The sequence below is a fragment of the Mya arenaria genome, chromosome 7 (assembly GCF_026914265.1).
Source record: "Mya arenaria isolate MELC-2E11 chromosome 7, ASM2691426v1".
Classification (NCBI taxonomy): Eukaryota; Metazoa; Mollusca; class Bivalvia; order Myida; family Myidae; genus Mya; species Mya arenaria.
This window is the reverse complement of record NC_069128.1, coordinates 67,707,679-67,730,914: the sequence shown is the minus strand read 5'-3', so window position 1 is coordinate 67,730,914 and position 23,236 is coordinate 67,707,679.

The following is a 23,236-nucleotide window of genomic DNA, read 5'->3' as shown; positions in this document are numbered from 1 at the left end:
TTTTTTATCTTAAATGTAAAGATCTGCGATCTCTTTTTTTGTCACCAATTTGATGTAACTGGTTTTTATTGATATTCGCAAAAAATTACTGATTCCAAGGCAAAAAGAAATGTCTAAACGTTTAATCTGTGAGAGTGCAGCTTTAGCTAACAGAGACGGAAATCAAGACGACCACCGCATGCACCTCTTGGGAGACGGGTCACGCTTTCTATAACGCTACCCAGGAAATTTCGAAAGAGGGGTAACGGAAACTGACATATGTAACCCATTTAAAAAACTGCACCTGTCTTACTTTTGCGTGTTTCATTGAAAGGATCCTGCGCAAAGTAACCATTCCCAAAGAAGCACAAACACATTACTGACAATACACAGTTCCGGTCTGAGAAAATAGTGTACCGGAGGTAGGTTTCCAAGGTAGTCTAAAATAATAGAAGTGTTATACGGGATTCTTCCAATCCCTAACGTCTAAACGGGTTCGTGCAAAAACCGGGGGTGTTTTAAAAAAATATTGAAGTTGTATAAAGTGAAGTATTTTATGGTTGGAATTGATCATAAAGGTTTATTTTCATATTTAACCATCTAAGTGAAAAGTTATTTTGCACACAACAAGCATTTAATGCATTAAACACAGTGTTTACCTTTCCAATAAAACGAAAGTTGGGTGACACAGACAACAATTATGCCAAGCAATAGCGGAACAACTCGATCCAATCGTAATAACTCTGCCACCTCCGACAAGCTTCGAGATAGACCTCGTAAATACAATCGTAACAACTCGGCCATCGCCGAAATGTTCCGATTGCTTAAATATAGTGCCCTGAAGCCTTGCAGGTGATCTTCATGTATATAACGTTATGTTTGACAGAATGAAATGAAGAAAACCCGTCAAACTCATAATTATTCGTTGGCTATTTATGTTTTGTTACTATAAAATAACATTATCTGGTAATATTTGTTGTTTTTATGATATTTTATAGACGCAATATGCTTTAACCCGGAATCCCGATCGGAATAACTACCCAATTTTGGTACAAAACAATTTACAAGTACGTGAAGGATTTGCCATATCAAAAATCGTAAAATAAATCCGTCAACGTACAAGTTTTTGGACTAGTTTCCAAAGTGGAATGGAAGATATCCGTCGGATGCAGCAGTAATCAGAATAGCATTAGGCAGAACCTAATATTCATCAGCAGCACTTAGTTATCATGGTTACATTTTATATGAATGGAATACTAAGCAGAAATTAATAGGGAGAAAATCATTCTTCACTTTTCAAACAAAAACTACCTCCTAATAGCAGTGTGTATGCAATCTAACATACGTGTACAATATAGATGTCTTTTACAAAGATTGTTCAAAGTATGGCCCAGTGTTTTAAAGCTTCCCTGAACAGGGTTGACAGGTTTTCCATATACTTGGATATAATTACATCATTGAAAATCTTCCCTGAAACTGCAAATAACAGAACTTTGAGCATATTAAAGAAGCATGTGTACTTTGGTTAAAATACGCCAATCACGTCAATTAATTTGTAAAAGTCTGATTTAACGGCTTTGAGAATTTCAAAAGAACTATGACTTAATCTAATTAAACGCTTTATCCCCCCCCCCCCTCTACACACATTTAACGAGACTTTTCAAAGTTCCTTTGCATCTTGCAAGCAGTTTAAGCTAGCCCATTAAACAGTGACTCATTGTGCTGTGAGCCGATTTCTTTCAATGCTTAGAACATAGTTGTCAACATTCTCCTAAAAGAAGCTCTAGTTCATCAGTGATTTCAGCAGTTTGGTCATATGCTGATTTCAATGGAGTGATAACTGTCAAAAGTTATAAAGCACCCTGGCCACTTTGTAACACCCTTCTGCTACAGTTGTTGCAAGCTTCTATAAAACCGTCTTTGTTTTACTTTACCCGACTTTTCGTTTTCTTCCTGTAAGATATGAAGGTTTGTGGTCGACCTGATTAAGTCGCTAAAAATTTTCAATAATGACAATATACTGATGTGACATTATTAGAGACAATGAAAAACACTGCAGCGCTGCAGTTTTACAGTCAAAGATCGGCGGTTATTGAATTAATATATAAACATATTTTTATTCATGCATTTTCGCAGCGTTTCTAATACATTTATTTTTTAGTAATTTTGCTACCATTATAACACAAATGCTGAAGCAAAAAAGAAAACAACATTACATTTAAAATAAAGGGAAGTAATAAGAAGTCCAGTTACCAAACAATGAAGAATATAGTGCAACTAGAAGTCGGTTAAACTAAGACTCAATCAAAAACGACCTTGCATATAATCACCAACATCATCCACATCATCCGTGTCACCATAATCATCAACATAAAAGCCAGATATTTTATCAATTACTTGAGTATGACTTTTCCCATTGCCATTGTCCGATCATGAATACGCATTCATTATCAACAGCCTGCTATTTATAGGTGAATTTACAATGTTTAATGATATAAAAACTGCAATGTTTTAAAATGCTTTACAGTATGACGGTAAGCATTAATTTGTTTCATACTTTTTATGAATAGAAACTTCTTTGTTTTGTTAAAATGCGCCTTATATAGGATTAATGAATAATATTCAACAGTTTTTTTGGTTTTATACTTATGAAATTCAAACCAGAAATATGACCTCGCCTCTCGTTTAAATAGTTTATGACAGTGTTTAAGTTCAACGATATGGCTGATACATTAGAAAAAAATATCATATTAAGACTATTCGATACATATGCAAATGTTTTCTATATGTTTGTGATCAGATTGAGTCAAATTTAAAAATATTTTAAAATTGCACGGAACATCTTTGGGAAACATATTTGGAGATTTTGCACTTTTCCCGTTCCCAATATTTATGCAAAAAGCTACAGAAACAAGCACGCAAGTTTATCAAATTCCTATTTTGAGCAGTTCGATTGTACAAACAAAAGCCCCCTTGTTGGCCTGGATGGGAGTATAGCTTGTTAGAATATTTTTTTCTATTGTGAAATTTTTAGTATCCTATTTATTTTGATATCCTTATAATGTATAATGAGGTTCTATTCTATACATGGTCTATAAACGTATGCTTGTTATCTGACTCATATATAATGGTTCAATGGTTTGTACATACTATACATTAATAAATCCTGCTTTCTTTCTAATTGATTTTTTAAGTGTGGCCTTGACCTTAGAAGCATGAGCAGGAATGCTTTTTGCAGTAAGTATCGGACAAATAAACAGTCGAACTGACGTACGAACAACGTCACTATCATATGACATCCTTCAGGCGCATACCATGTTAGACTTTACATTGTTTTAAGGTTTATTTGTTGGAAACAAGAACCATACAATATATTTTATACAGCAAAAGAACGTGCATGCAAGCTAAAACAACATAAATAATAAATAGTTTAATCAAAAATATAAAAATTATACACTCCTTCAATTTCAACGTACAATAGAACCTCGCATACGCGTCCTCTTACTCACACCCTGAAAGAAACAGCACAAAACATAGTTAAAGCTTTTTTTCAAACTGTTTACAATGCAACACTGCAGACGGTAGAGTGCACCTGCGTAAGATATATTCATTTTTCAATATGTATAATGATACATTCAATAAACGAGAAAGACCAGAGTCAACTGCACAACTAGTCATATTCCAGCATGTTAAACAAGCCTTTTTAACATTATTAATTTTCACGTGAATGATGAAACATGTTCTTCGTAAACCTAGCATTGATATTTTAGGGTAAGGATAGGGCTTACCTCACGCATTATGAAAGGGTGTCGCACCCTGTCCTTTTTGTAATAGTCCTGCTTGGGCACCCTTTTATCTCCGAAATAGTTAAAACTGTCAAATATTTATTTTGTAGTGATAAAAACGTATTATATTTTGACAACAACAGGCAAATTTAGCAAATTAAACAGTTGACCCCTGTCATGCTGGACATGTCGGAGTGCATCTTCATTGGGCCTCATTCAGGTCGATTAAGCATAGTCAAAGAGCGTTCACTCGAAAAAATTAAATCCGCAGTGTAACAAATGTTTAAACGTTATTTATTTACAACGGTTGTGAAGAAAAATGTGGCATATATATATATATATATGCTAAGTCACTCTTGTTGGCAAGATGTTGCGCGAGAATGAGGCGTTCTGTGGGGAACATGGAGAAGCCGGCAACCGACCCGGAAGACAAACGAGTGCACTAAGCACAGCGCCAACCAGACAACCGCACCAATCCATCATGTATAAACAGAAATCTCGGTTTGACTAAGATTGATCACTGACCGTAAGTGAATACTTTGATGCAACGACGCATTTTCTATTCGGTACATACATAAACAACACTTTATCACATCTGCATATTAGACGCAAACATGTTACCCAGACGTTAACATAATGGATGAAGTTAACACATACTTCTGACGGTATTGTAAGCGTAACGGTAATAGTTTGCAATACACTGTCATTATAAACGTTCATGGACTGTGTGGCGTCATTATTGTCATTTCAAGTGATTATAGATTGTTCTGTATTTATCAATGATATATATCATCGTCCTTCGCCCTTGTGGCAATCGAATATACTCTGATCACCTCTTACGACAAGAACATGGAACTGAAATAATTAAAATTAATTGAACTCTATTATCAACAATCTCATTTACATGTATGTCAACTGGTTTATTAAATGATTCAAATATAAGTAATGAAAAGGTAAACGTGAAAATATCACTTAATAACAGATTATTGAAAACAATTAAATAAGAAATAGTTACCCTTTCTCTTGTTCAAAAATCTAATGCAAATGATTATGCATATCACTCCACCAAAAATTCCAAATGAGAGAAAATATTTCCATTTACTGTCACCTTCATGCATTTCAGCTACTGAAATGAAACATCAAACAATGAATGAAAAGGGAGTGATACATAGAGGATAATTGTTTAATTTGTTTTAGTGTAAGATCGTAATATATTTCACCGAGTGATCAGCAAAATTTATATTCACTTTTGGTTTTCACGAGGTGACATATTGCTATCTGCTATCTTATACTGAAACTAATATATTTTTAATTATATGCTTTACAATGGAATTAAAAGTCAATTGTTTATAACTTAAGTTATATAGTTAAAGCGCCAATTCGTATGCGCACGTAACGTCATTTCGGAAATGGCGCATTGGAATTGTGCCCAATATTTATACAAAAAGCTACAGAAACAAGGTCAGTAGCAAAACGTTTAAACATAGACCCGGTTTAGTGGCACTTGGCAAACGCCAAAGACATAGAACACAAAATCACAAACAAGAAACATAGAAGAACAGAACAAAACTCCACAAACAGTACAGTGCTTACATACTGTATATATAAAAAATAGGTATGTTTATCAATAATTGTTAGGTACCGCCTTGGAACGGTCAGTAAAATGAAAATTTAATTTAAATGTAAAGCCCAGTGTGCGCTAAAGTTTGATTTGGAACCGATAGCGGGCTAAAATAAAAACACAGTGAAAAATATCAAGGTGATATTTTCACTGTTTGAAATAGTGAAATATCAATTTTGTTGTACTGATAAATCTCTATAAACCACCGAAAAGCATCTAATAAAATAGTTTTCAAACAATGTTATGACATTACCCTAACACCTTCAAAGTTTTTTGCTCGACCCTATTACAGAAGCATCATTTTAAAAAATCAAATTGTACCGTTTCCTTTTGATTTCTTTAACTGTTTAATTCCTCTGGTAGAACGTGTTACGTTCGGTGTATATTCTGAAATCAAAACATGAATATCTAAGGTTTTTTTTAAAAATAAAGACACCATTTTAAAGAATAAGTTGTTTTTTCAAAATCCCAAATTAAGCAAAGTTAAAGATTCTAAAGATGTTTTACGGTCAAGGTATCTAAACTTTAGACTAAAGTTTTAAATGTGCGTAAAAATGTGTGTAAAAAAGTGTTTTTTTTTTAAATGATTAAAACATTTTTTCGATTCCTCAAAAGAGCGGTCTTGAATCCCTTTTATGATTTTATAGTAGTTCACTACTCAGTTGAGAATAAATTACATTCGTAACATGGATTCCAATGGGTATGGTTCTGCTCGTAAGAACTTTGTGGCGATGGCAACTATGCAATTGTTATTTCTAAATAGTACATTGAACTGTACAATGGGCTAAAAAGGCTAACAAAGTATGCCTTGTTGCCTTGGTCTTTTTGTATCATACATCAAACTGCACTTCTATGCACTGCCATGAAATATTTTGTTATATTGTGTCTCTGATGTAACCGAAGCTATAATAATTAATAAACGATGTAGACAGTGACCTAAGAGGCTTGAACAATTTAAATGACGAATACTTAATAATTATGAAACGTAATTCTTCATCTTTTACAACTTAGTGGTCTTACGTTTAACTCTGGCATAAGCCCATGAAGAGTTGGTTTCTGGGACGTGAACACTGCTGATAAGAACGGCCTTCAGACCTTCTGTCTCTGAATGAATGCGAATAAGACTTTCTTGTTCAAACAATTTCTTGACTGTTAGAACACAAGTTTTATCCTTGGATATTAAAGCAGTGTAAGCACTGACATCTTCTGTGTGGTAAAGATGCGCTTCATTAAACAAAGGAATGCAATTCGCTATAGCTCTCTCTCCGACAAGGATATCTGTCATGTGCACATCGTTCGTCGTCCATGTTATATTGAAAGGCAATCCAGGAACATATAGTATATTATTTGTGTTCACATTATCTGTGGATAGAAAAACGATACCACTATATTAAGGACCCCGACAAACAGATTATTTAGATTTTAATAGCACCATTAATCTTAATGTCCAGGCAATTTTTGAAAGGCGTTTTTAGCTCAATGCTGATATGTTAAACAAATAAACCGAAACAGCATCGCGCATAAAGATATTAAAATTTAAATATTTGCTGTTCAATTCAACTGAAAACAAAAATCAACAAAACATAAAACGGCAGAGTAATAGAGGAAATAAAAAAACATAAATAAGCAACAGTGAATTATATTTATTAATGTTATAGTCAATGTTTGAATGAGTAAAATGCTTAACAAACCTAAATTAGAAATGAGCAGCAGAAGAAAGCGCATTCTGCACATCTGAAAGATAAATGTGAGTAGATATATTACACAAGTTATAACAAATACACTGATAATAAGTAAGTAATGTACTTCACATGGTAGTGATAAAGTTCAATTACCAATTCATGACTGAATAAAGTATTCATTGTCACTGTTGCACGCTGTGTAAGATAGAGTGTAATGATAAAACATGTCGCAGATAAATACAAAACTCTATCAATATATGGTATTAAGTTACTTTTCAATAACTGATATGTAAACTGGTTAGTAAAAATGATGAATTAAACTGCAGATGGTGATCAATCTTAATATGCCTTTCTAACCCTTTCTTGTTTAGAAAGAAATAGGTAAACAAATTTCCCCGGTAGCATGTTTGCCAATTTCAAACGCTACACAATCAAACAAGGCTTTTTTACCTAAAAAGTGGTTCAGAAAACGTATCATTTTATCTGCAAAAATTGATGCTGGGATGTTAAATGTGATTCTAAAAAGTACAACACTTTTTAACAATTACATTACCATGGAAAAACAATGATTACATGGAACTACAATTAACTTGACAGAATCACGTGTACTACGATATGGGAAACGGTGTATTAACGTTTGCCTTATGTTAAAATCATTTCCATTGTCATTAGAAACTTCCAAAAACGCAAATATACATAATATAATATTCAATAAATTATTATATTCATACATACGTAATGAATCGCCATTCTGGTTTTAATCCTTTAATTTGACATTAGTTTGAATATTTGGTATCTTGTATACAAGGTTATCGTGTAAATAACGATATCAGAGTGAAATCATTTGTTTGTGAATTAGCCACGTCTATCTAGATGTGGTATCCCAGTATGAAGTCTTAAAATAACTTATACAGTTGTTTAGACTTTCTGGTTAATATCTATTAAGTTTAAGGTTAAATGAATATACAGTTGAGCATCGCAAAAGGTTTGGTAAGTCAACCAAATGTCTATCGCTTTTGCATTGAAATATTATAATTTGCATGTACTTAACAAGTTAACAACTATTACTTACTTAATTAAACTAGTCAATACAGCCATATAGCAGATAGCTCGAATGACATGCAATATATTTTATCGAAACAAGTGTAACCACCACAAACGCAACAAAGCAAGAGAAACAAGCAATTAACCTTAAACAATGACAACATGTATTTCCAATTTATATTCAAAACCGGAAAAGTGACAATTTAAATACCCCGAATAAAGAATAACGTCCAAAAATTATCAAATATTTTCACTGATCCTGGTATTTTTTAATTTAGAATTCAATCCACATAATATATTGAGCACTATATGCGCACGAATATGTTGCAGTACATTTTACAACGACCCGCAGAGACTTACCTTCAAGTTCTATAAAATCTGATCCACATAGAATAAGTAGAAGTATTCTAACCAATTGGTTAAAGTATCATACCAGGGAAAACGTTTATTTTTATGAATCAAGGTCACCATGCAGAGAAACCTGGATTATTAAACACTGAAGTACTGAATTTAAAATACATATACTTATATAATACAAACAACAACCTGTTTTATTGAAACAATTACACGTTGAACTTTTTGTCCAAAGCGCAACACATTTAGGGAAACTGGCATGTGTAGCGTTTTCACGTTGTCAATTACTGCACATGTATATAACCATTAATTCCCAAAATGATCAAACAGGCTGAAGGAGAAAGCGATTTTTGAACGGGGGCCCTTCAGGGCCACGTTCATAGTAGGCATATCAGGATCGTTACTACAAATGATTACACGGTGAAGCGGTCGAAATAATCCGCTCATTGAATGATTGAATACACATGACATCTTTAAACTTCATTAAATCTGAATTGATGTATAGTAATGTACACTTGAACTCGTACATTTTGCATATCCCTGAAAATGCAGCTTAAAAAATTACAAAATGACGACAATATATTTATACGCAACCGCTCGAAAACGGCGAAAAACTAAATGTATTGTTACAGGTGTGAGTCGGTATAATAAGTAGTTACCATAACTGATTAATCGATTCCAAACAATTCTAAAATTTCCTTAAAAATGAAAGGATATTTAAACGCTATTTTACTGATCAATAAACAAATGAACGAAGTGAATACTTTTTTGAAACCGTATATCGATAAAGTATATTATACAGATTACTCCGCTTGTATTTAGCATAGATTCTAGTCATTTCACTTTTCGATCGTCGCCATTTTGTAGGTGCCCTGCCCAAGAGTGTCTCAAGGACTTCAGCTGGAATAAATGTGTATTGTAAGTATTTAATAATCAGATTGTTACACATGAACGGCTCTACGTGTGCGTGGCATGACAGTTATTGAAATTGCTTCATTGTTTACACTGTATATTTACCTATCAATGTGCATTGTTTGTGCGTGACCTACATTAATTGAGAGGCCTAAATCATGAACCTTCGTGTTTATTCTATTATCTAATTTGTTTAGATTAGGATGTGAATTTGTGTAGTTCATCTAGCTAATTTTGATGACGTATATTATGCTTTTCGTTAATTTATGCATTCGTGCCGTTCGTGGCTCACAGAGTTTCGTGACCTTTGGTGACCTACTACGTAGTTGTAGGAATGTACTGTAGCGATGCCAAGTCGATTGTAGTAATCTCCCCTTATGAATCTCATGAATATTAATTTTCCACGGAAGGGACCATATGCTGTTACCGGTTTTATACACCCTTTAAAACAAATATATCAACATTTGCGGAGAACCATGTGGCTATTTATAGTTAAAATTAGATGATGAAATATTCTGGGATCCAGTCAGAGTTCACTGAAAACTAACTGAAAACGTGGTTTTTCTAAAAGAAAGACGAAAGTGAAAATTTCATTACACGTTTTTTTTTCATGTTTTATGGCAAGTACAAAGGATTATTTGGTTTGTTTTTAAGCATGGGAGGGGTCTCTCATAGTTTTTTTATCACTTTTGATACGAAAACAATTGGACTATGAACGTTCTTAGACCATTTATAGACTTTGCAAAAATGTAAACAAAAATCCAACATGGCTGCCACGAAGTAAAACTACAGTTTTCACTAAGTCAGATGTTTGATGATGACAGATTAATGCATAATACAGTTGCTGACAGCTTCAAACTGCAAGTACACCTTGTGTAAATAGTTGTAAACATTAAGAATGAATACATTTTATGTCTATTCTTTAAATATTTGTAAAAAAAATCCATGTTTTTTCACAAAGTTTGTGTTTGCCCCAGTTTCGTACCGTTTCGTTCTCAAATATGTTTACAGTATGTAATAAAGACGTGTTTATATAAAATAAAGTCCAAGAAAAATGCCAGATTTAGGTTACATCAGTAGTTTTCAGACTGAAACGTGATATTGGGTTCATCTTAAAGTGTTGGCTTTATCGCACCTGTCATGAGCAGCTTTTGGTCGTGGAGGAACACTTAAAAGTTAAACCCATCAATTTAAACTGGTATGCCAGAGATGTGTTAATTGAGTATGTTGTATAGGCTATATGGGCGTCAATGATTGTATGTTTGGGTAGACCTTGTTGTTGATTTATTTATTTTCCTTTCTTATTATTTTAAACAGACCCGGGAGGAACTGTAAAGAACCGCCGAGCTGCCCACCCGGCCGAGCTGTACTTGGTGTATGCCAACATGCCGACATGATATAATTTGTTAGTACTTCAAGATCACATAATGGAAACTTGTATCCAAAGTGAAGTATAAAGTGAGTAAGTTTGGGTCATATAAGCCCATTGATACTGTTTGTTCCATTCCTAAATGAATTTCTTTCATGTTGTTAGTCGATCATTTTTGGTGCGGCTTTAATAATAATATTATTTTCTAATGAAACTGCTGACTTGTATTAGTCTTTGATCTGTATTGTGCATCTATTCGCACATTTTGTTTGCTCTTTTAAGCAAACATTACATTAATCTAAAATTCTATAAGCAATTAAACAAAACTTACTGCACATTTGATGCAGAATGATGTTTTATTTAGTGTGCATATGATTTTCAGCTTATGGACAAGAAAACATTACTTCAACAATCACAGCAACACAATGAGATCCTTATTTTAAAGAAATAATGCCACCTTTCATTCATTCATTAATTCATTCTATCAATCATTCATATATATTCATTTATTTATTTATACATTGAAAAACTTGACATTTCTCAAGGCAAAAGAAATAAAAAGTGAGCCGCTTTCATAAAGATTAGAGCCTTTTCCCTTCATGCATTAAAAAAAAAATTAATACATTATAAATGTCTTAATCCCTAATGTATTGTTTATTTCAATAGCCAGCCTGGTTGCTGTAGCCACAGGAGAATCTTCAAGGACAAGAACTAGTGCTGGTAAAAATGTGGTCTCATGTGGTTTTCCATACCGGCTCTCAGCAAATATTTCAGAGAAAGAAATACCGTCTCCAAGTAAGAAGAAATTCTAAGCATGTCTGGTTTTAATGCTTTCAAAATGCATCTGGGTACTCAATAAGATGAGATTAACCTTTGAATTGTTAAAAACTGATAGCAAAATGTCCAAAAGACTACGTATTTCATAACATTTGTCCTGAATATCTTTCAATTCATGAGCTTTTCTGCATATTTATCACATTTATGACCACATAAAAGGTTGTGTATGCCTCAAATGAGTGTTTACAGGCCTTTTTCAAACTTTAACGGTATTGGCAGATAGTTTTATAAGTGTTAAACATTGTTTTTGTGTCTTGCTTGCAGATCATGATGTGCTAATAAGCTCCAGTTAGCTGCGCCTTTTTCCTCCCGGCAGTAGTCCTGCAATCTGAATCCAGGAGATTCAGCTCTGAATCCAATATTTCAGAAGAATGAAGATGTAAGTCAACTCTGTAGTACTTGTTTGTGTGTAAATGATCAAATGAGTGAGATTTATAGCAAATCAGGTGTAAATAAGCAACTTATAGACATTGGTGAAGTGCTGTACTCTGAATTAAATGCCAAATCTAGCCTTCAAAACAGATACTTAAAGTAAAATAAAAATAAAAATGGGCATATTAATGCTATCTCTGCATTTTCTACATCATGTAGCCACCTCATACATGAAAACACAAGCAGTTGGCATGAATCTTTCAGTTTGGGTGTTTTTTTGCCATTTCTTTTGTTGCGCAATTTGTCCCAGAAGCAAACAATTTGGCATAAAGTGGTGTTTAGACGGTCTATAAACACATTATCACTAAATTTCTTTTGTTAAACTGAACAGTTCTGTTACCTTTGTATATAACTATAATAATTGGATAAGAAAAGCAAAATGTTGGCAAGTTGGAGGATTTCAGTTTGGCTCTATGTCATTTTTTTGGCCAGTAGAGCTTATGCGTTGGTAATTTGTACGTAGTATGTGCGTCCGTGCATCTGTAAACAATTCATGTTAACACGATACAGCCTTTAGTTTTGATTGTATCTTGATGAAACCTATACAGTGTCTACATATTCATTAGAGCTCGATTCCTTTCGAAAACCAGCTAGAACCGACAATGCATGCCTAGATTATGGGACTTAATAGTATAAAAATCCTGTAAACAAATGCTCGTTAACACGATACATCCTTCAGTTTTTATTGTATCTCGACGAAACTTGTACAGTATCTTCATATCCATAAGAGCTTGGTTCCTTTCGAAAACCAGCCAGATCTGCCCATGCATGCCTAGATTATGGGCCTTGATAGTATAAAAAAATCAGTTTGTCAGTAAACAAATGCTCGTTAACACGATACAGCCTTCAGTTTTGATTGTATCTCGATGAAACTTGTACAGTATCTACATATCTATAAGAGCTCGGTTCCTTTTGAAAACCAGCTAGATCTGCCCATGCATGCCTAGTTTATGGGCCTTGAACTGATTAGATTATGGGCCTTGATAGTATAAAAAAATGCTATTGTGTAATAAATGCTTGCGAACATGATACAGTCTTCAGTTTTGAGTATTGAGATACCCATAAGGGGTTGGTTCTTTTCGAAAACAGTGATGTTGACCACACAAACCCAGCCAGTAGAGCATAGGGCCTTTTTAAGCGCAAAAGAAGTGCAAAAACCTTATTTAGCTTAGAAAAAAATCTTAAAAGAGCAGGCAGGCCATTTTTGTGGTGCTGTTCTATAGACACCATTGAAAGCTACAAGGAAAACTTTACTTGGTCAAATTATTCCAATGCATAAGGAAATAATGGCTCTTCAAAGGTTTGCAGCTTACCATTTGAGGGAAATGGCTGTTTCTGCTTTTTATGAAAATACCACAGGTGCTAATATTTGTCTCATTCATTTATTGTTTAATATATCATTTCCAAACTTTCAGTATGTGTTGCATATAGATTGAAGATGACCTACAAGAGTTTTGAAGTCTGTTTCTGAAAAAAATATTGCTTAAATAGGCTCAAGACCACAGTTATCTGTCATATATGTATTGTTAGGGTTTGGTATATTTTTCATCAACATTAAATGTTGCATGTAATTAAGATACCAACAGGTCAGGTTTTATCTACTATTTATTTTCATACAATTCTTTACATTGCATTGCATTTCTTTTTCCATCATACTTTAAATGCATGCATTTTTCAGAAATGAATCAGTTCCCACCATTTCACCTTCAAATGACGTCTCTTGTTCATCTAGATCTGTTTGTATGTGCATATAAAATGAACAACTACTTAGAAATTTCAGCACACATAAAATAAAAATAGAAGTTTCTATTAAGTTCCAAAAATTTGTGTTGTAGTCACTTCCTAATTCTATAATGCAATGAATATTAATGACTATGTATGTGGTACGTGTACTTTCAGAAAACTGAAGCCTTCAGGAAGTCAACGCCACCATGATATTGATTTACTCAGCTCTGATGTACTCAGCTGTGATGTAACTTGCCTTCAAGCCACTATCCGGAGAATATTCAGATATTCTAAATGGACCATTGCCCTGTTGCCATGGAAATCATTATGAGGAGGAGCACACAAACTGTCACTTGTTTTGAATACGAGATGTACAACAAACTGACCATAAACTTTTTGGATGCTCTGTTTATTTCACCAGCCAATTTCGATGTATATTTTTTTCTGAATAATGACAAACAATCTTTATTAACGATGCTTAGCTCTTACTCATAAGCATCTCTTACTCATCCGTATTCCACAACTAAACATGCTTGCAATTACACTGTGCCATCTATCATAATAAAGCAATGCTGCAATGACCACATTTTTTGTACCAGTTGTTGCTTTATACTGAAACTTTTATTGAAAATGTTGCATAAACACTGATAACACATAAATGATTCATTCATACATTTGTACATGTTCTTTCAGTGTATATGTTGATAATGTTGATACACTTTGCATGTGCATTTACACATGTGTTTATTGCCAACCTCATCAAAACATGCATAGTTTGCTCACATACATATTTCCAACACAGACATTTACTGCATGTATTAATACTTTACGTTGATTTTGATGTAAATAAAACATTGTACTACTCGTTTGTACAAAACACTTTTCATTTGCTATGTTGTTTGTTTCCATGTTCTGTCTGCATGCGGATGGTATTTCATATCAATTTTTAGCTAAACTATTCGTAGAATATGGAGAGCTATACTACTCACCCAAGCGTCGGCGTCAGCGTCACACCTTGGTTAAGGTTTTGCTTGCAAGCACGCATACGTTAATATCACAGTTACAACTTGAAGTATCGCATTTAGACTTAAAACAATGGTGCTCAACCATCCAACCTACTTAATTAACCAAGTAAGATAACTCTACTTTGCATTTAATGCAAATTATAGGCTTTTATTATTTGACTTAGAAATTCTGGTTAAGGTTTTGCGTGCAGGCACACATAGGTAAATATCTCATTAAGTACTTGAGGTATTGCATTGAAACTTGATACAATGGTACTCAACAGTCCAACCCAATGAATCAACAAAGTTAGATAACTCTAGTTTGCATTTAATCCAAATAATAGGACTTTATTATTTGACTTAGAAATTCTGGTTAAGGTTTTGCGTGCAAGCACACATAGGTTAATATCTCAGCAGCTACTTGAGGTATTGCATTGAGACTTAATACAATGCTACTCAACTATCCAACCTATCAATTAACCAAGGCAATTTAATGCAAATGATAGGCCTTTATTATTTGACTTAGATATTCTGATTAAGGTTTTGTGTGCAAGCACACATTATATAAATATCAAAGCAACTACTTCATTTTTTGCATTGAGACTCATACAATTGTACTCAACCATCAAACTTCCCCCATGTAAGATAGCTCTAGTTTCATTTAATGCAAATAATTGCCCTTTATTATTCGACATAGAAATTTTGGTTAAGGTTTTGCGTGTAAGCACACATAGGTAAATTTCTCAGCAACTAATTGATGTATTGAATTGAGGCTTTATCGAATGGTATTCAACCACTCAATGTAATTGAATAACCAAGATATATAACTGTATTTTGCACATAATTGCCCTTTATTATTAGACTTAAACATTCTGGTTGAAATTTTCCATGTAACCACATTTATGTTAATATCTCACCACATGAATTGCATTGAAATCTTATCAAACAGTGATCCATGCATGTTTCGCCAAAACTTTTCAATCCTTACACTGAAAAGCGGCGGAATAGTCGAGCCCGCTGTCTCTGTGACAACTCTTGTTCAACATTAACGTGATGTTCATTTCCATTTTGAAACTTATCCCTTGGGAACAATATTAACATCTTTTAGCATACATGCCTGGATGAGTTTTAAAAAATGACCATATTATGCATACTTAATGCATGAAAATATACAATGGCATACATTTCATATCAACTTGTGTATCTGTATTTCCCTTTCAACTACTTCGAAATAACAAACTTCCCAACCCTAAAATGTTCAAAAATATTCTACATACATTATTTTTATCTTACACTGTATATATATGTTCTTTATGTATATATCACGCCTAATAAAATTAAAGCCTGTCAACTCGTACGTTGTTGTGAAACATATGAACCCCACCTCAACATCCCTGTGTGTTCCTATCAATTTGTTTCTGAAATTCCTGTCATCATTTGAATAAATTGCTTACTCTCTCGGGGCCACCGTTCCTCAACGCTTTCAGCGCTTTGATTTTATTGAGGATTTCTCTGCCTTTGTCGATCGTTTAAAGATGGTTTCCACAAATGCGTTAATAAAAAATATTAGTGTGTCTGTTGCTTTGCTTGTTATATCACTTTTATTTACTACTGCTAAAGTTGTCTAACACAATTACCGAGAAATGAGTACTAACTTCAGATATTACTCAATCATTCGTTCTATTACAGTTTTCCAGTCGACATTGTTTGTGTGCTGATGATTGAATGTAAAGCCAACGATGATATTATGCTAACATCAATTTCATTTAGGACATTATTTATGCATTGCAATTAGTCAAATAGAAGCACCAATATGTCTACTTCCAAATACACATGTATCCCTTCATTGTACCAGTAACATGATATCATACTAGATCATGACTTGCTAATACTCTTTCAAATCCTGCGTACCATGACCTACAAAACGTTCTCCATGACACAATTATCAAAATAAAGTCGTTGGCAAATAATTTGGGTAACCGTTTTGGCAGTGAACACTTAAATAAGAAACTCACAATAAGTTACAACATTTGAACAAACAATTAAGATCATGTGGGCACAAACAATATATAGCAAAAAGGAACTACAAAATACTACAAAACAATAAACTAAAAGCATTCGTTCAGAACTTTTACTTACAGGGCTGGTGTTTTCAACGCTTTTCAATTATACCGTATTGCTAGAATAACATGATGATATACATAACATATACATACTTATAAAGAAGGTGGTATAGCTGCGAGCTCCAGAAATGGTTCCAGTTTTTTGGACACCAACTTTAAATATCTTACTTGTAAAGCTGAACGATCCATTGTTAGCGACAGATATTTGTCATTCTATTGCTATAGCATTCTGGAGATGATTCGCAGCAGTAAATTATATAAAACTTGAAAAAGGTATCCACAGCTTATCTGTTGACTTGGCTGCACATACAAATGGTTTGGTCCACAGTAATTATAGGATAACATGGCCCGAGCAATAATCATAATAATTTGCTAACTTTAATCGAACAAACAAATACCAGTTTTATAAATTTGGCTTCCGATTTTCATGTCCGACTAAATTTGCCCCTTCCGTTCAACCACAAAAAGTGCATCACCATTGCCATTATCATACATTAACGGGCGCAGGCGAAAATCTGATTCTTTGTTCACATTCATTTAGGATCTTTCCGTTTTTATTACAAAAAATATTGTAAATGTGAGTTAGTTATGAAATATTCCACAATGAGGACGTAAACATTTAATAAGCTGTTACAATGCAATGAAAACGGTTTTCGTTTATCTTTTAAAATCCAAGGGTTTGCCTTTAAAGACATGACTGATTTGATATGCAAGACTTTTTTATTGTTCTTTGGGGTATAGTGGGGTATCCAGAGATAACCTTGCAACGTTTCTTGGTTGATGACTACAATCCAAAATAAGCTCAGGCGAGGAATGAAGCACGAAATGTCTAGATAAGAAGCGTGATCACCGTCGGGTTGTAAGGGTGTGCAGCTTCTGTGTACAGCATTATGAGTGACGCCAGGCGTGTAGCTAGGGCCAGTTTGGAGTTACGCAGATCGATGGCGGACAGCATATTAACCCCTTCATCCTCTAACCCCTTCGGTTTTTATTCTAGATTTGGGATTTTCGGTATAACAAAAACTTCGACCTGTCAAAAGTTCATTACGCAACTGCGTATTAGCGTACAATCAGCTACGCGCCTGGACGTAATCAATTACCTGATCTTTTATACCTCCCTCGCATCTTATATTTTCTATATGAGACTGAGACAAACATGTTCGAAAATGACTGATAAAAAAACAAGCAACAGGCACTTATACCGCAAACTGAACTATCTGGTCAGACTGGAGTCGTCTATACCACCACGATCCAGCGTTATCCCACCACCACCTGACGTTACATGCACCACTTCACCTGGTTCGTTTGGACATTGTGGTATTGTACTCTAGTGCAGTATTCCACACCACTGACAGTACGCCATAGCAGCATCATTGCACGATGTTAAAATTGCGTCGTAAAACAATAGTGATTCAATAGTGTTTTCTTAAGAGATTTAAAATATCAATGCATATAAAAACATTCGGTAACTATATATTGGATCTGACACGAGTTGTCATTTAATACAATGTTTTATTAAACGAGTTCATGAAATTTGTTAGTAAGCGAGCCTCTGGCGAGCTTACTAACAACTTTCATGGACGAGTTTAATAAAATTCTTGAATTAAATGACAACTCGTGTCAGATCTTTTTTATCACATGCTTAAAACGGTGTTTTTATTACCAATTAAGTTCCACTTTCTGAACCGATTGTTTGACAGCCAAAGTACTCAGAGTAGAATGTCAACGATGCGCCATATAAATAGTTCCAAATTTAAATGACAAAAGTACCTAGCAGTTATCAAGTTTTAAAATCTGATAAAGCGCTTAACAAGTCACAAATATAAAAATGTGTAGTACAATATCCAACAACATGAATAACGAACGATTTTAACCACAAAAAAACACACAATAAGTACACAATTTGATGACGTCACACTCAGAGTACATGCATTTACGCGGTTTATGTGACCTACATCGGTCTGTCAAGTTTTACTGTGTGCACGGATTTAAAAGTTATTCGCTGTCGCTTTCTAGGATGATTTTGCAGCGTTTTTTTGTGTACATGGTGTTTCACAACATGCAGATGATAACGGCGAAGCCTTACTCTGTACTGCATGGATGTTGATGTTGAAAAAGTTAATTTCCACCAGGAATGTTTCCAGAGAACATGATGTTCTAGCCTCCATGGGATGTGTAATGAGATGTCTGTGCTGCGGAATTCGTATTTGTGTTTTCGGTAACCGACAGCTGATTAAATTGGCAAGCAAATTGCCATACATATTGATTACATATTGCTTGTGTTGGTCAAGATGGAGATGTTTGAAATGTTATTGTGGTGATTGTCACTATTGTGGCTGTACAGTATTTGTTGACTGACTGGATATTTCTGTGACTAGTAATCTGCATTATCTGGTTGGCGGAACATTGTTATCAGAAAGTTTTTGTACAAGATGCTTTCTGGCACTATGATTCGTTAGTCATTTGTCTCCCGGAAGTCTTTCAGCTTCATTATTGAGGTAAGTATTTGTTGGCATTTAAACCATTTTGTTTACAAACAATGCGGAGGGATATCTAGGTTGCGTGTGATTAGTCTGGCCAATAGAAATGTCTGATAGGGTATCTTACACATGTGTAAGATAAAAATATTCGTAATGGGTATATTACACGGAAAACAAGGGTAAGCATGTGATAAAATGTTGTATTCGACTCACGTAGATTTGTGCAAATGAATATTTCACTTGGATTGCGCCTCGTGAAATCTGAATCTGAAATCAATCGATTCAAGTACATCTGCCTGTTCAAAACACAGTTCTAATAACCGCGTTATATTGAGTCCGTAATATTGGACTCAATGTTAGAAAGTTTGAAAACAATAAAACGACGAATTCGGCAGTACAGCAAGATGTTCGTTTATGGCACAAGGACCAATGCCTTAAAGGAACTGTACAGCATTTGTTTATTTAAAGTAATTAATTTTAGATCGATTTTGAATACAACTAACAGCTGTAATGAATCGTTCACAAATCCGTTTCCTGACGTGCTGTGTTCAATTGTAGAGTTCAAGAAAATTTCCACTGATTTCGATTAAACCTACGACGTCTTGGGTGAGAGACGGACACTTATACAACAAGACCACTATTCTCCTTTCATTATCTATTTATGAAAAAGGGCAAAGAAATTACCGCTTTTTCCTGAGCACTCGATCGTGTTCTTTTTCCCAGAAATGTCCGGCTTACGTGATCGAATTTCTGCAAGCGAAGTGTTAGTTGATTTCAACCTAAGCTTATTTGTAATTATCGGTCAACTTGCCGCATTTGTAACACACTTTTTTTATCAATTAATACCTTGTCTATAAATGATACCCCTTTGCACTGTAGCATTCTTTATAACCAATGTGCCAACGACATTTCTTTCAATACGTCAATGTTCTCGCCCTTTCCCATTCTTATAACAGTTTAATACGTTCGTATTAAATTTGGTTGTTAATTATATAGTGTTGCCATCAAACTATAAAGTGTTAGAATTAAATTGCTTGATAGCCTCATTACATTTTGCTGCGAACGCGTTTATTCGAATAAGTTATGTCACGTTTTTTGTCCCGAATCATATTGCATCTGAATGCATGCATTTCTTTTACTGACATTTCAAAAATAACACCTTACGGCTGAGTGTATTGAGATACATAGATTGAAATATTTTTTTGCGAGTCCCTCTCTTTGGCGATATCTGAACTTTTGTTAACAAATAATCACTGTTCACATTGTTTTTTCTTTCTTTTTCATGTATTATTAGGGAAATTTGTGTCAACATTTTAGCTTATCAATTACCGTAAACACATGGACGATTAACGATTAGCATTGATATATTCAATGCAACGCTGTTGAAGTGATTCTCGAGATGAGGCCCGACATTTAGTGGTAAGACAGTCATGTATCTCTTGGGGAAAATGCGTAGGTTTTTTTTTGCATTGCTACATGGCCTGATTGCGTATTTTTGATTTCCGCTATGTATGCGCAATGATTGCGCATTCATAAGTAAACCTAATGTGGACGACAGGTCACTGCAAGACCATATGTCTGAAAATGCAGTGGCATTATGTGTCTTGATCGAGTTTTTCAAATGTCTTCAAGAGATTAATACCATGTTTGCTACGCATGTTTAATACAGTCTATAAAACACAGGTCCTGTTCGACTTTGGTGTCCGGACGAACCCTTTGACAGGTACGATGGATTTTGATAAGTGTTCGTGCACAGGTTTGACACTATAAAATTCAAGTCAATATCGACATTGGTTACATTCCACTAATGTTTGATGAAGTTATGGCCCTTTAATAACCCTAAGCCGTGCTCTGATGAAGGTTATATTTTGAATTTAATATGTATTGATAAATGTTTGAATAAGTAGTCTCAGGTTCTAGTTAACTCGGGTTTCACTGACAGTTTAAGACGGTAATCCCATCATAAATTGGTAAAGCTTAATTGATCAGTGTGTGTTCTGTGTGAGGTGAGTGTATTTGTATATATAGTGTTTATATACATTTGTGTCTCTAGTTCATTGTCGTTTAGGCCCTTGCCTTGTGTCTCAAAACTTTGTTTGTTTTTAAATCGGTATGACCAAAATGGGTTCATAAAATTCAAAAAAAAAAATGAATTAAAGGTACCGTCAGCCCCAGAAGGCTGATAATGCTTTGCTTGGACTGCAAAATGTTTACTGATCAACAAATGTATGTTATCCACAGGGCTAGTCGCAGTAAAGCTGATGAATACCAGCGCAGTCATATAGGAGGGAGACCGGAGTGTTTTCAGTATATTCCATGAGACAATGGTAGGAGGATCACATCAGAACATTCCTACACATGTAAAGCAAAAATGGAAAAGCATGTACTTGCATAACAAAGGTCGTCGTCACTTTCATGCATCACATAATAAAATGTCATCATCATCCATCCTCATCCTCATCATCATCACCACCACCACCACCACCATCATCATCGTCGTCGTCGCCGTCATCATCATCAATCGAAAAAACAATGAGTGATGAGAATATTTTAAAAGGTTTATTTAAATGAATCATAAAACACAATGACTTTGAAATATTAAAAAAATATGTCAATTTGATGTTCAATATTTTCCAAGCATAAAAAAATGTGGCAATTTCATTCAAGTGTAGATGTTATCAGAACTAATACCTTTTACAGAATAGTATTTTATTACATTTTGGCTCAAAATATCAGCATTGGTTTTATGCGCCAACTTTTTTTACACTGTCCAATAAACAATACACTGTGGTGATAGCATTTATCATAATAAGAAGGAAACATAATATTCTTAGTCAATTTTTAACATTATTGAATTGAAAAGAGCTCTAAATTATAAAGATCGATTTAACATTCAAGAATTATTTACAGAATCATGACCAGAAGGTTATAGTACATTTTGACAAATGCAATTAATATACAATACAAAGTTTAGAGACGAATCAATCATATACAAAACAAAATTAACCAGTAATATACCAAAACTCAAATAAGCATATGCAGCAACAAAACAACAAGTTATGTATATCAAATAATTTCATATTGTTATTTATTGTAGTATATAAGGTAATATTTATAGTAATGTACATCTATTCTTTCTTTTAATTTATTTAGTTACAAGATTGCTACAATGATTGCTCTTTAAATTAAATAAAGTTATATTTACATTTGACCAGTACTCCCAATATCAGACAAAACAATAGGGAGCCTAAGGCAAATTTCTAAATCTTAAAGTATACTCTTGTAATATTCTGACTTGAATTAACTTAGATTGGTTCAAAAACTGTTTCGGTAAAAAACCGAGACAATCTGAATTCCATTACTATAGTAATATAAATGACTATTGGCTGGCAGCCGTCCTCCCTTTCCTTATTTGTTTATATTTATCAATATTTACAAGTAATTTCCAACATTCATAATATTCTGGTAATAAATAAATACTACTTGCAATTCTACAGCATTGTGAACAAAACAATATTATCAGCATTAAGCATAAGAAGAAGTTAAACGAATCTATGTTGATACCATTATTAATTGTCCAATAGAAAACTAGAGCTTGCACAGGAGTGACGAATACCCCCAAATGCCGCCTGGACACAGGAATGGCAAACCATTCCTTTGAAAAGAGGCCAAAACTCCAAGGTTTCTGCACACTGCATCTTCTTTTATCATGCATGTTTTGTTTTATTTAAATCTGTTGAGTAATTTAGAAGTTACACTGCTGACAAGAAAAACTAGCCTTTCATGAGTTATCGTCCGGAAACCGTTTTTTTGTAACAGTGACCTTGACCTTGGCCCCACCAGCCCCAATATTGAACTTGACCTGTATCTTCTGATGTTACACCTGTGT